The sequence below is a fragment of the Papio anubis genome, chromosome X, assembly GCF_008728515.1.
Source record: "Papio anubis isolate 15944 chromosome X, Panubis1.0, whole genome shotgun sequence".
Classification (NCBI taxonomy): Eukaryota; Metazoa; Chordata; class Mammalia; order Primates; family Cercopithecidae; genus Papio; species Papio anubis.
Genome location: NC_044996.1, coordinates 107,441,835 through 107,456,966, shown reverse-complemented (window position 1 = coordinate 107,456,966; position 15,132 = coordinate 107,441,835). Strand labels below are relative to the sequence as shown.

General features: G+C 38.9%; 1 protein-coding gene across 4 annotated transcripts in view; it reads left to right on the top strand.

Moving 5' to 3' along the window:
* SYTL5 (synaptotagmin like 5) overlaps window positions 1–15,132 on the top strand; it is a 231,401-nt gene that overhangs the window by 141,703 nt on the left and 74,566 nt on the right. The window lies entirely within an intron of this gene.

Here is a 15,132-nt window from a genome sequence, read left to right as displayed (position 1 = left end):
TGGTATAGAGGTCATGCCTCTAGGCAGCAGGGGTTAACTGACACTCACATCCCAAGAAACTACCATTCCCTTTCAATGCAAATTGCAGAAACAGAACAACAAAGCCAATGTAATCCAGAACATGGCTGAATGTTGGGGCTGGAAGGGGGAGTAAAGAAGACCCATCCCCTCAAAGGTAAGTCAGTTCATAAGGGAATATTTAATATCAACTATATCCTTGGAGAAATAGGTATTTTATTCCTAAGAAAATGATATAAGTGAAAACTTCACTAATAAAAATGTCACCACTATTGTGAATAGTGCCGCAATAAACATACGTGTGCATGTGTCTTTATAGCAGCATGATTTATAATCCTTTGGGTATATCCCCAGTAATGGGATGGCTGGGTCATATGGTACATCTAGTTCTAGATCCTTGAGGAATCGCCATACTGTTTTCCATAATGGTTGAACTAGTTTACAATCCCACCAACAGTGTAAAAGTGTTCCTATTTCTCCACATCCTCTCCAGCACCTGTTGTTTCCTGACTGTTTAATGATCGCCATTCTAACTGGTGTGAGATGGTATCTCATTGTGGTTTTGATTTGCATTTCTCTGATGGCCAGTGATGATGAGCATTTTTTCATGTGTCTGTTGGCTGTATGAATGTCTTCTTTTGAGAAATGTCTGTTCCCTTTGTAGGGACATGGATGCAGCTGGAAACCATCATTCTTAGCAAACTATCACAAGAACAGAAAACCAAACACCGCATGTTCCCACTCATAGGTGGGAACTGAACAATGAGATCACTTGGACTCGGGAAGGGGAACATCACACACCGGGGCCTATCATGGGGAGGGGGGAGGGGGGAGGGATTGCATTGGGAGTTATACCTGATGTAAATGACGAGTTGATGGGTGCAGCACACCAACAAGGCACAAGTATACATATGTAACAAACCTGCACGTTATGCACATGTACCCTAGAACTTAAAGTATAATAATAATAAAAAATAAATTTAAAAAAAAAATGTCACCACTAACGTTTCAGATTTCAGGCAGGTGACAATTTTGTATCAACAGTAATCCTATAAGAATGTTCCTATGTTAATAGGAGTTATGGTTTAACCAATTTAAATTTATAATGAGATTAGGCTAACATGCATTTCATAATTTTTATAATTATTCTTTTATTGTAATTAAGCACAATGCAAATATTTAATGCAAATAACTAAATTAATAAAATTCTTACACAGCAAACAATTTTTTAAAGTTTTTAATCTCAGTATTGTACTAGGATCTATAAAGGGCATCAGTGTGTGCAACTTTTAAAATATCATAAACCTCAACCTGCTTAAACATTTAATATCTTCTGATACATATTTTCATTATAGAATCAATGGGCTTATTAAAGAAAATTAGATAACCATATAATATGAACATTAAAGTCTCACATAGAATTCCACTTTCCAGAAGTGAATAGTCTCCATTTGTGTTGACTTTCCTTCCTGTCACACACACACACACACACACACACACATATATATACATATATATATGCAATTTTCATATAGTTGGAAATTGCATGAAATTTACATATACATACTGTATAAAACATCATAAACATCAATCCACTCAAACATTTAATATCTTCTGATACATGTTTTCATTATAGAATCAATGGGCTTATTATAGAAAATTAGATAACCATATAATATGAACATTAAAGTCTCACATAGAATTCCACTTCCCAGAGGTAGTCTCCATTTGTGTTGAATTTCCTTCCTGTCACTTTTATGTGTGTGTATATTTTCATATAGTTGGAAATTGCATGAAATTTACATATACATACTATATAAGTAAATTTTACTTTATTTTTGCTTTACATTATTTCATGAACATTTTTCATGTCATTAAAAATTATTTGTAAACATTTTTATTGGCTGGATAAGATTTCATAACATAAGATTTTCCATATAACATGAATGTGCCAGGTGTTTCTTAACTATTTATTCTTATTTCCATGAACGTTCTCATTCATAAATCCTCTTATATTGTGATTCATATCTTGATTAATATTTCCTTAATTTTAAAAACCAGCAATCTGAGAAAATCGATTCAATTAAGACTATGCATCTTGTGAATCAGATTGCTTATTGCTTATCAGAAATCTCACCTTCCTTTCGTAGAATCTGAAAATTTGTAATTAATTGCCAGTGATGGTTTCCGGTGAAGCATATAAGGAAAGGACAACGCATAAAGGAAACATTTATATGCATATTCAACAAATTTCAAAGCAATGGTGACAACATTTCTTGTATCATGTACTGTTACTGACAACTAGGAAAACTGCTCGAAATGTGTTTTGCAATAACCTTTATCTATGAAAATGTGAATCTCCATAAGTATCACCTAAAAAGGTAAAATGGGAAAAATTAAGTACTGATAACTGCCTTTGATGAACATATAACCCCTTCCCCACCACATTTAAAATAATTTAGTTTGCACAAATTCAATTTAGAGTCATTCTAGAAATAAACTTCAGTTATATATCTACAAAAACTAAAATGGAAACCCTCTACTATGTGTCCATATTCAGCAACAGAATTGGTTTTAAAGAGTTTTTCATGAGCAACATGTTCTCTTTAAAGTATCAGTTTTTTGTATAAATGCCTAGTTTTCTTCTATCAAGTCAGTTCTATCATTGCATTGTGATACCAAATATTTTAAGAAGCCCAGCATTTTATCTTGGTTGTTTTTTAAAGAAATGCAGCTTTCCTACTTCTTGCTATACTGATTCTATCTCCATCTCCGTTTTTTTCTGAGTAATTTATCATATTGATAACAAGACTTTCTGATGTTTTTAATGCTTAAGCAAGGTATTCTTTAGGTTTCAGATTAGCAAAACACATTCTTGTTCCTTGATGGGCCAGGAAATTGAGGCAATAATTATATTAAGATAGTTCCATGTGGGAGATTTGTTTGCTAATTACTATGAGATAAATTTCTGCTATGATTTTAAGACTATAGTGAATAAACAGCAAGGTATCAAATTGCGGTGATTCCTAACTCCTTTAGAGTTGTAACGAGCTGTTTTTGTCATATAATTTATAAGATCCCTGTCTTAGGTTGAATTCCCCCAGAGGTAGACCTTGAGCTCATGATTTGTGTGCAAGTGATTTATTAAAGAGTAGTTCAATATTTAATATTAACTATTAATTAATTATATTTTTATTAATTGATTATATCTATAGAATTATCTTATTAATATATTAATTTATAATTAATTGATTGATATAATTAATTGAATTATAATTTATTTATTAAGTATAATTAATAATTATTTAATAAACTACTAGTAGGGAAAGCAATACAGGGAAGGAGAAGAATCTAAGCAAGGGTGAGATGTCAGGCAAAGTTTGGCAGAGGTCACTATCAGCATGACTTTACAGGGACAGATAATGTTTGCTGTTTTGTCTCCATCGTCCTTTTTAAAAAGAATTCAGAATGAATACTTGAGTCATTGTCCCTTTGCATATGTGAGCACATTTAATGTTTCTGGAAAATCTGTAATAAGTCATTAATTCTCTTGGGTTATAAGGGATTGGTTAAGTTCTTCCTTGTATTTCTACGGTTTTAATTATTTTCCCTAAAGCTGTTGCTTTTCAGCATTATCGCTCCTTTTTTTTTTTTTCCGGTTTTGTTGGAATTTGGGTTTTTTGGGGTTTTTTTCAGTCAAATGCCTGTCAGTTGACATGGTTTTGTGAGATTTTCCGGTGTACTCCTATGAGCCAAGCTTTTTAATACCAGGAAGTGTCTTCTGCAGATATTAAGATTTCACAATGCCCTCTTTCCTTGAGACTATTTGTTGAGACTATTTGTAAACATGAAATTGGCACAATTCACAAGACTTCTTTATCTGAACAAGTGTTCTTTTACTCCTCCATGTTAGTTTCTCTTAAGCAGCTTTTTATCCAGGCAAAACTTTTTCCCAGTTCTCAGAGAGTCTTGATTCTTTTTAATAGCCTTTGATTTAAAAACTAATCAAAAGTTGTACAAAATGTATTAAGATAGAGTCATGCTCGTTGAAGAATGGCTCTGTTGGGGAATATTTGTCATGAGAAACTTTGTGATAAGATCCAATTTGGGCAGATGCCATATGTTGAAAGAAGCCGAGCAGGCAGAAGAAACCCTCTATGTTTACTGAGGCTTAACTTTGAGTGTGCTCAGCATGGCTTTGCACAGCTAGGAAAGAAACAGCAGTCATTAATAAATATAGGGTCCTTTCTGAGCAAAAATATTTTAGTATATTGAGAGCCAGTGAGAGGATACTGATGTGTGGGAAGAGTGCAGATTTTGGAATATAAAATTCAGGGTCTGAATCCTGACCTCCTTATTTAGTAGCCCTGTGACCCACAAGTTACTTCTCAGAGATTCCACTTTCTTATCTATAAAATGGGATTCATAACGTATTTTTCATGGGTTGTTGTCAAAGCAATGGTATGACATGTGTATTAATTCATTTTCATGCTGCTGATAAAGACATACCCGAGACTGGGCAATTTACAAAAGAAAGAGGTTTAATGGACTCACAGTTCCACATGGCTGGGGAGGCCTCACAATCAAGACAGAAGATGAGAGGCACGTCTCACATGGTGGCAGACAGAAGAGAACTTCTGCAGGGAAAATCCCCTTTATAAAAGCATCAGATCTCATGAGACTTTTTCAGTATCATGAGAATAGCATGGGAAAGACCTACCCAAATGATTCAATTATTTCCCACCAGGTCCCTCCCACAACACATGGGAATTATGGGAACTACAATTCAAGATGAAATTTGGGTGGGGACACAGCCAAACCATATCATTCAGCCTCTGGCCCCTCCCAAATCTCATGTCCTCACATTTCAAAACCAATCATGCCTTCCCAACAGTCTCCCAAAGTCTTAACTCATTTCAGCCTTAACTCAAAAGTCCACAGTCCAAAGTCTTATCTGAGACAAGGCAAGTCCCTCCCACCTATGAGCCTGTAAAATCAAAAGCAAGTTAGTTACTTCCTAGATACAATGGGGTACAGGCATTGGGTAAACACAGCCATTCCAAATGGGAGAGATTGGCCAAAATGAAGGGGCTACAGGCCCCATGCAAGTCTGAAATCCAGGGGGCAGTCAAACCTTAAAGCTCCAGAATCATCTCCTTTGACTCCATGTCTCACATCCAGGTCACACTGATGCAAGAGGTGGGTTCCCACGGTCTTGGGCAGCTCCGCCCTTGTGGTTTTGCAGGGTACAGCCTCCCTCCTGCCTGCTTTCACTGGCTGGTGTTGAGTGTCTGTGGTTTCCTAAGCACACAGCGCAAGCTGTCAGTGTATCTACTGTTCTGGGATCTGGAGGACAATGGCCCTCTTCTCACAGCTTCACTAGGTGGTGCCCCAGTAGGGGCTCTGTGTGGGGCTCTAACCCCACATTTCCCTTCCATACTGCCCTAGTCGAGGTTCTCCATGCGGGCCCTGCCCCTCCAGCAAACTTTTGCCTAGGCATCCAGGCATTTCAATACATCCTCTGAAATCTATGTGAAGGTTCCCAAACCCCAATTCCTGACTTCTGTGCACTTGCAGGCTCAATACCACATGGAAGCTGCCAAGGCTTGGGGCTTGCACCCTCTGAAACCATGGTCTGAGTGCTACATTGCCCCCTTTCAGCCACAGCTGGAGCAGCTGAGATACAGAACACCAAGTCCCTAGGCTGCACACAGCATGGAGACCCTGGCCCTGCCCATGAAACCATTTCTTCTTCCGGGTCTGTGATGAGAGGGGTTGTCACAAAGGTCTCTGACATGCCTTGGAGACATTTCCTCCATTGTCTTGGTGATTACATTTGACTCCTTGTTACTTATGCAAATGTATGCAGCTGGCATGAATTTCTCCTCAGAAAATAGGATTTTCTTTTCTATCACATCATCAGGCTTTTATGCTTTGTTTCCCTTTTAAAACTGAATGCTTTTAACAGCACCCAAGTCACCTCTTGAATGCTTTGCTGCTTAGAAATTTCTTCCCCCAGATACTGTAAATCATCTCTCTCAAGTTCAAAATTCCACACATCTCTAGGGCAGGGGGAAAATGCCACCAGTCTCTTTGCTAAAACATAACAAGAGTCACCTTTGCTCCAGCTCCCAACAAGTTCCTCATCTCCATCTGAGGCCACCTCAGCTTGGATTTCATTGTTCATATCATTATCATCATTTTAGTCAAAGTCATTCAACAGGTCTCTAGGGAGTTTCAAACTTTCCCACATTTTCCTGTCTTCTTCTGAGCCCTCCAAACTGTTCCAACCTCTCCTTGTTCCCCGGTTCCAAAGTTGCTTCCACATTTTTGGGTATCTTTTCAGCAGTGTCTCATTCTACTGGTACCACTTTACTGTATTAGTCTGTCTTCATGCAGCTGATAAGGACATACCCGAGACTGGGCAATTTACAAAAGAAAGAGGTTTAATGGACTCACAGTTCCACTTGACTGGGGAGGCCTCACAATCATGGTGGAAGGTGAAAGGCACATGTCACATGGTGGCAGAGAACAGAAGAGAAATTGTGCAGGGAAATTCCCCTTTGTAAAACCATCAGATTTCATGAGATCTCACTATCACGAGAATGGCACAGGAAAGACCCACCAAATGATTATCTCCTACCGGGTCTGTCCCACAACACCTGGAATTATGGGAGCTACAATTCAAGATGAGATTTGGGTGGGGACATAGCCAAACCATATCAACATGTAAAGTGTCTGTTATTATGTGGCTAAGTGTTGTGAAATTTAGGTTTTAATGATAGGTGCTGCATGTGGAAGCTACAGTCAAAATGAAAGTGTAATTTTTTTATATTCAGAGTACAGAAAGAAGGTCTAGTCAGCCCCAGATTTTCCTCAGGCAAATATGAAATAGCACAGTGTTGCTGGCATTGTCTCTGAATCTTACAAAACATGGCAGTGCAAGGAGGTGTGCAGGCATCGGAATCAGGCTACTGTGACATTATTCTGTCCGCATATATTATTTTAGTGATTTTTGTCTCATTGTTGACAATAGACTTTGTCAGTTACTATGGCCTTGCTCTCTTAATGGAATATGAAACACTAGTTCTAGAGAAGTGCTTAGCTTGCAGGCATTACATCAGAGGCTGAAGCAAAACCTGACAGCAACATCTCTGCAAGTGGAAGCAAGAATACAAGCTAATATTTCCTGAGTTCTGATTGTATTTTTGGGGAAATAGGTTTGGCTGCTGGTGACAGAGACACATTATAATAATGACTTAAGATGGGAACATATTCCTGTCTAATGTAGAAGTCTGGGTTGATTGGTGGCTTTTGTGGTATTGTTATGGGGGCTACATTAAAGTGGGGGTCTGGACTCCCTATCTTCTGTTGCTCCACCATGTTGAGAGTTTAGCTCTTGATCCAGGATGGTTCATTCCTACGTTCTCATCCCAGCTTCTGGGAAAGGAGAAGGGGTCAAGGGAAAGGGATCCTCCCTATTCTGTTAAAGGCATGACCTAGAGGTATATCGTTTCTGATTACACTCCCCTGGCCAGCATTTAGTATCATAACAAAACTTAACTGCAAGAAATACTGAGAAATTTAGTTTTTATTCTGAGTGGCCATGAGTATAGCTAGATGTTCCACTAATAAAGAAGAAAGAGAGAACAGATATTGGGAAACACACACCAGAATTGTCTATTCCATAATTATTACGTGTCAAGCTGTGCTAAACACTTTCAAACACTGTCTTACTTAATGCTCACAACAACGCTGTGAAGCTTTTACAGAAGAAGTATTTTGAGACACAAACAGGTTAAGTCTCCTTAAGTCTTGAGACAGACAGACGTTAAGTAATTGTCTTAAGGTCTCAGAGGAAATAAGTGGCATAGCCAGAACTTAAACCCAGGCACTCTGACTTTAGAACCCTGTGCTCTGGGCCACTGTGTAATCCTTGCTTGCTCATTATCTCCCTTAGGCCTTGATGTGCTCTACTAGCTGAGATAGTTTAAAAGCATCAAGGAATTAAAGATACTTTATAAACTGTTTATTCATGGCTTCCTCTTCAGGGCAGCTAATTGCTTCCATTCTAAAATTCCTATCTTATTTGGTGTAAAATGGTGTTCAGTACATTTTGGTCCAGACAAGATAACACAAGAAAAACAACGCCACACAAATGTGAAAAGAATTTTAATGAAAGCAATTCCTGATTTGAAAGAAATATGTCTATGTGACGATAAAGCAAAAAGTCTTTTTCAAACATGGAACATTTTTGATGATGGGGAGGAAAAAACCTTCAATATATCACTAGAATACAGAAATGAAAAGATTCTATCATTCAACAACCATCAAGATAGTTAATCTTTTCAGTCTTTACAATTTCAACTACATGTAGGTCACCAATTTATATGTTAATAGAAATGCATCTACATAGCAACAAGGAAAATTAAAGAATGTGAAGCTGCTATAGATATGGTGGTCAGAGAAAATCTCCCTGGGCAGCAGCAGTAAAACTAAAATTAAAAAAAAAAAAATAAGTGAGAGCCAGCCAGATTAAGAATTAAGTTGTGTGTTTATCAGTCAAGATAGGTTAAGTGATGCTGCAGTAACAGCTCCAAACTCTTAGTGGCTTAAAACAACAAAGATTTCTCACTCATGCCACGTGTTAATAACAGGATGTCTGGGGACTCTACTTCATGGTATCCTCGGACCAGGGTCCAGACTTGCAGAGCAGACACTATTTGGAACATTGTCATTCTCTATGCAAAGAAAAGGGTGTGTGGTGAACACTGCCCTTGATTTTAAAGCTTTTACCTGGGATTACTTACCATATTTCATTAGACATTGTGAGTCACATGATGACATCTAATGCCAAGAGGGCAGAAATGTGCAATCCCAACTTGCTTTCAGAAGTAAGGAGAATGGGAAGTATTAGACAAATGACTACTGTGTTCGGTGATGGAGTGTGAAGGGAAGGCATACCCAGCTGAGGAAATAGCATGTTCAAAGGCCCTCAAGTGGGAAAGAACTTGGCATATTTATGAAACTTTAAGTTGAATTATGTTACTGAATCCTATCTCCTATCTGTAGATAGGAGATGACCAGAGGGAAGAGGGAGCAGATTAGGCAGATCTTTACAGGCTATGGGAAAGAGGTATGCACTTTATTAAAAATATACAGGAAAACTACTGGTTGGTTTTAAGCAGAGGAACCACATGATATAAGAAATATTTTAAAAGAGTATTGACTAATGACATTGATTATTCCATGGAGAGTAGATTGGAAGGGAATTGAAAGTAGAGACACCTAAAAGGCACCTTTTCAAAATTCTAAGTGAGATTGCATGGCGGTCTCAGTTTAATGCAGTCTTATTTGAGGCAAATATTCTATCTATTTTATACATTTTTTAAGTTATTCATTATTATCCATTTCAATCTCCTTCCCATATGCCTCAAATTCATACAGCACTTCAAGCCACTGCAGTGAGCCACAGGGAAGGAATAAAGGTTTTCTTTTACTCTTCTTTTACTTCGTTTTCTCTTCTCCTACTAAGGATCTGTGCCTGCTTATGTTGAAGGAAAGGAAAGAGAAAAGGTATGCATCATTGCTTGAAATATTTGGTAATGGGACAAAGAGGCCTCCTTTCTGTTGTCATTACCATTTCTCCATGTGAAACTGATAACAGAAGGCTGTTGATATCTTCTCACTCTGTTTAATCCACATGAATTTTCAAAGAGCTGATCTTCTCCCTCCAGGATGTTTGTAGGGTAGGAGACGCACAATCCCAAGCAGGGTTCCTTCTGTTCTGGCTCCAAGGGGAAGTGAGGCTGAGAGGAGAACTGATGGATAATGAGAAAGTGATATACTCATTAGAACTGAATAATGGCTTCAACGGTGCTTAAATTCATGATTTTGGATATAACATAATTTCTAGAGATAACAAGTTCCAGGGTTTCTTCATGAGAGTGAATGGTGCACATGGACAGAAAGGTCAAAGAAGATGACCAGGTCAAAGAACTGAAAGCCCAGGGAGTTGGGTGTGTTATGCCCAGGAATGTTGTACTCAGTAAGAAATGAGGCCAAATCGAGGGTATATCCATTTCCTGTGGCTGCTGTAACAAATTACCACAAACTTGGTGGGGACATAAAAGTGCTTAGTATGGCTGCCTGTTGCAACACATGAGTCATCATGTGTCATTTGTCTCTTTAACTAACATAAAGGGTAATGGTAATTCTTAGTAGTTGTTTTGTTTAGACTCATTTTTTTCTCAATACCGGAATGCCTAGCACAGTGTAGGCTACTATAAGTGCTTATTGGATGAATGAATGAGACATTAAGTCAAAGATTTTAAAAACTTTGCTCTACAGTTTGAAAGTTCTCTTTTTCTGAATCTCTCATCAGGCTGGGAAATAAATGACCTGGTTTCTGATTCCATCTGTACTACTTATTATGTTTAACATGAGTCTTATAATACCTCAGAAGCTAGTTTGAAAGATCAAAAGAAATAATAAATAGCTTTAAATATTCAACTGCTTTATAACCTAGCATGGAATTGGATCCTGACCAGTATATACAAAAAACTAAGGCCTTTGTTCCTGCCTTTGGGAAGATGCTAGTCTAGATGGGCATGACAAAGTTTGACACCACAAATGTAAAAGGATATGGTATAAAACGTGTGGGATGATTCTCAATTTTTTTTCCTGGAACATAGACATTCTATGTTGAAGAAGGGATTGACTCAGTAACACAAAGCAATGACATGTCTGTGAAGCATTTAAGTGAGAAGGAACCTGTCTTCTGGAGCAGTGTTTTCCAAATTTGGCAATATATTGGAATAAACAGTGAAGCTTTTAAAAATCCCATTACCTAGGCCACATTCAAAGCTAATTACGTTAGAATCTGTGGAAGTGAGATTTGCGAATCAGTATTTTTAAAATCTTTCCAAAGTGATTCCAATATATAGCCAAATTTGAGACTGAATCTGCCAAAGCTATGCTTCTCAAACTCTAATTACCTGAAAATTTTGTTAAAATGTAGGTTCTGATCCAATAGGGTCTAAGGCAGTGCCTGAGATTCTACATTCCTAAAATGTTCCCAGGTGATGCTGATGCTGCTGGAACAAGGACCACACTTGGAATAGCAATTTTCTAAAGGATAGATAAATAAATTCCATGTCAGGTAGTAAAAGAAGGGACATGGAGCTAACATTTCTTTAGAACCATTGTGCCAGGCAGCATGCTGGGAACTTTAGATTTATCATCTCATTTAATCTTTAAAACAATCATGAAGGAATATTATTACTCGCATTTTAGAAATGAAGAGACTGGGGTTGAGGGGGTAAATCATTGCCTGAGGCTGGACAGCTTATTCATTATGGAACCCGGATTTAAACATAGGTATGTCTAACAGCAAAGCCCATAGGCTAATAGAAATTATTGGAAACTTTCAAATGCTAAGCGGAAGCTTTTCAGTGTGAAATGGTAGGCAGTCTACAGCCATACCACCCTGAATCCACCTGATCTCATCTGAAATGGTAGGCAATGTCTTTGTTACTTTTCTTTTTTTATTATTATTATACTTTAAGTTCTAGGGTACATGTGCACACTGTGCAGGTTTGTTACATATGTATACTTGTGCCATGTTGGTGTGCTGCACCCATCAACTCGTCAGCACCCATCAACTCATCATTTGCATCAGGTATAACTCCCAATGCCATCCCTCCCCATAATAGGCCCCGGTGTGTGATGTTCCCCTTCCTGAGTCCAAGTGATCTCATCGCTCAGTTCCCACCTATGAGTGAGAACATGCGGTGTTTGTTTTCTGTTCTTGTGATAGTTTGCTGAGAATGATGGTTTCCAGCTGCATCCATGTCCCTACAAAGGACACAAACTCATCCTTTTTTATGGCTGCATAGTATTCCATGGTGTATATGTGCCACATTTTCTTAATCCAGTCTGTCACTGATGGACATTTGGGTTGATTCCAAGTCTTTGCTATTGTGAATAATGTCACAATAAACATATGTGTGCATGTGTCTTTATAGCAGCATGATTTATAATCCTTTGGGTATATCCCCAGTAATGGGATGGTTGGGTCAAATGGTATTCCTAGTTCTAGATTCTTGAGGAATTGCCATACTGTTTTCCACAATGGTTGAACTAGTTTACAATCCCACCAACAGTGTAAGTGTTCCTATTTCTCCACATCCGCTCCAGCACCTGTTGTTTCCTGACTTTTTAATGATCACCATTCTAACTGGTGTGAAGATGGTATCTCATTGTGGTTTTGATTTGCATTTCTCTGATGGCCAGGGATGACGAGCATTTTTTCATGTGTCTGTTGGCTGTATGCATGTCTTCTTTTGAGAAATGTCTGTTCATATCCTTTGCCCACTTTTTGATGGGGTTGTTTGTTTTTTCTTGTAAATTTGTTTGAGTTCTTTGTAGGTTCTGGATATTAACCCTTTGTCAGATGAGTAGATTGCAAAAATTTTCTCCCATTCTGTAGGTTGCCTGTTCACTCTGATGGTAGTTTATTTGGCTGTGCAGAAGTTCTTTAGTTTAATTAGATCCCATTTGTCAATTTTGGCTTTTGTTGCCATTGCTTTGGTGTTTTAGACATGAAGTCCTTACCCATGCCTATGTCCTGAATGGTATTACCTAGGTTTTCTTCTAGGGTTTTTATGGTATTAGGTCTAACATTTAAGTCTCTAATCCATCTTGAATTAATTTTCGTATAAGGAGTAAGGAAAGGATCCAGTTTCAGCTTTCTACTTATGGCTAGCCAATTTTCCCAGCACCATTTATTAAATAAGGAATCCTTTCCCCATTTCTTGTTTTTCTCAGGTTTGTCAAAGATCAGATGGCTGTAGATGTGTGGTATTATTTCTGAGGACTCTGTTCTGTTCCATTGGTCTATATCTCTGTTTTGGTACCAGTACCATGCTGTTTTGGTTACTGTAGCCTTGTAGTATAGTTTGAAGTCAGGTAGCGTGATGCCTCCAGCTTTGTTCTTTTGACTTAGGATTGTCTTGGCAATGCGGGCTCTTTTTTGGTTCCATATGAACTTTAAAACAGTTTTTTCCAATTCTGTGAAGAAAGTCATTTGTAGCTTGATGGGGATGGCATTGAATCTATAAATTACCTTGGGCAGTATGGCCATTTTCACAATATTGATTCTTCCTATCCATGAGCATGGTATGTTCTTCCATTCGTTTGTGCCCTCTTTTATTTCACTGAGCAGTGGTTTGTAGTTCTCCTTGAAGAGGTCCTTTACATCCCTTGTAAGTTGGATTCCTAGGTATTTTATTCTCTTTGAAGCAATTGTGACTGGAAGTTCATTCATGATTTGACTCTCTGTTTGTCTGTCACTGGTGTATAAGAAAGCTTGTGATTTTTGCACATTAATTTTGTATCCTGAGAATTTGCTGAATTTGCTTATCAGTTTAAGGAGATTTTGGGCTGAGATGATGGGGTTTTCTAAATATACAATCATGTCATCTGCAAACAGGGACAATTTGACTTCTTCTTTTCCTAACTGAATACCCCTTATTTCTTTCTCTTGCCTGATTGCCCTAGCCAGAACTTCCAACACTATGTTGAATAGGAGTGGTGAGAGAGGGCATCCCTGTCTTGTGCCAGTATTCAAAGGGAATGCTTCCAGTTTTCGCCCATTCAGTATGATATTGGCTGTGGCTTTGTCATAAATAGCTCTTATTATTTTGAGATACGTTCCATCAATACTGAATTTATTGAGAGTTTTTAGCATGAAGGGCTGTTGAATTTTGTTAAAGGCCTTTTCTGCATCTATTGAGATAATCATGTGGTTTTTGTCTTTGGTTCTGTTTATATGCTGGATTATGTTTATTGATTTGCATATGTTGAGCCAGCTTTGTATCCCAGGGATGAAGCCCACTTGATCGTGGTGGATAAGCTTTTTGATGTGCTGCTGGATTCGGTTTGCCAGTATTTTATTGAGGATTCTTGCATCGATGTTCATCAGGGATATTGGTCTAAAGTTCTCTTTTTTTGTTGTGTCTCTGCCAGGCTTTGGTATCAGGATGATGTTGGCCTCATAAAATGAATTAGGGAGGATTCCCTCTTTTTCTATTGATCGGAATAGTTTCAGAAGGAATGGTACCAGCTCCTCCTTGTACCTCTGGTAGAATTCAGCTGTGAATCCATCTGGTCCTGGACTTTTTTTGGTTGGTAGGCTATTTATTAGTGCCTCAATTTCAGAGTCTACTCTTGGTCTATTCAGGGATTCAACTTCTTCCTGGTTTAGTCTTGGGAGAGTGTAAGTGTCCAGGAAGTTATCCATTTCTTCTAGATTTTCTAGTTTATTTGCATAGAGGTGTTTATAGTGTTCTCTGATGGTAGTTTGTATTTCTGTGGGGTCAGTGGTGATATCCCCTTTTATCATTTTTTATTGCATCAGGGACCCACTTGAGCAGGCAGTCTGTCTGTTCTCAGATCTCAACCTCTGTGTTGGGAAATCCACTGCTCTCTTCAAAGCTGTCAGACAGGGTCATTTGCATCTGCAGAGCTTTCTGCTACTTTTTGTTTAGCTGTGCGCTGTCCCCAGAGGTGGAGTCTACAGAGACAGGCAGGCCTCCTTGAGCTGCTGTGGGCTCCACCCAGTACAAGCTTCCCAGTGGCTTTGTTTACCTACTTAAGCCTCAGCAATGGCGGGCGCCCCTCCCCCAGTCTCGCTGCTGCCTTGCAGTTAGATCGCAGACTGCTGTGCTAGCAATGAGGGAGGCTCTGTGGGCATGGGACCCTCCTAGCCAGGTGTGGGATATAATCTGTTGGTGTGCTGTTTGCTAAGACCCTTGGTAAAGTGCAGTATTAGGGTGGGAGTTACCCAATTTTCCGGGTGTTGTGTGTCTCAGTTCCCCTGACTAGGAAAAGGGATTCCCTTCCCCCTTGCGCTTCCCAGGTGAGGCGATGCCTTGCCCTGCTTCAGCTCTCGCTGGTCGGGCTGCAGCAGCTGACTAGCACCGATTGTCCGGCACTCCCCAGTGAGATGAACCCGGTACCTCAGTTGAAAATGCAGAAATCACCCGTCTTCTGTGTCGCTCGTGCTGGGAGCTGGAGACTGGAGCTGTTCCTATTCGGTCATCTGGCTCCGGG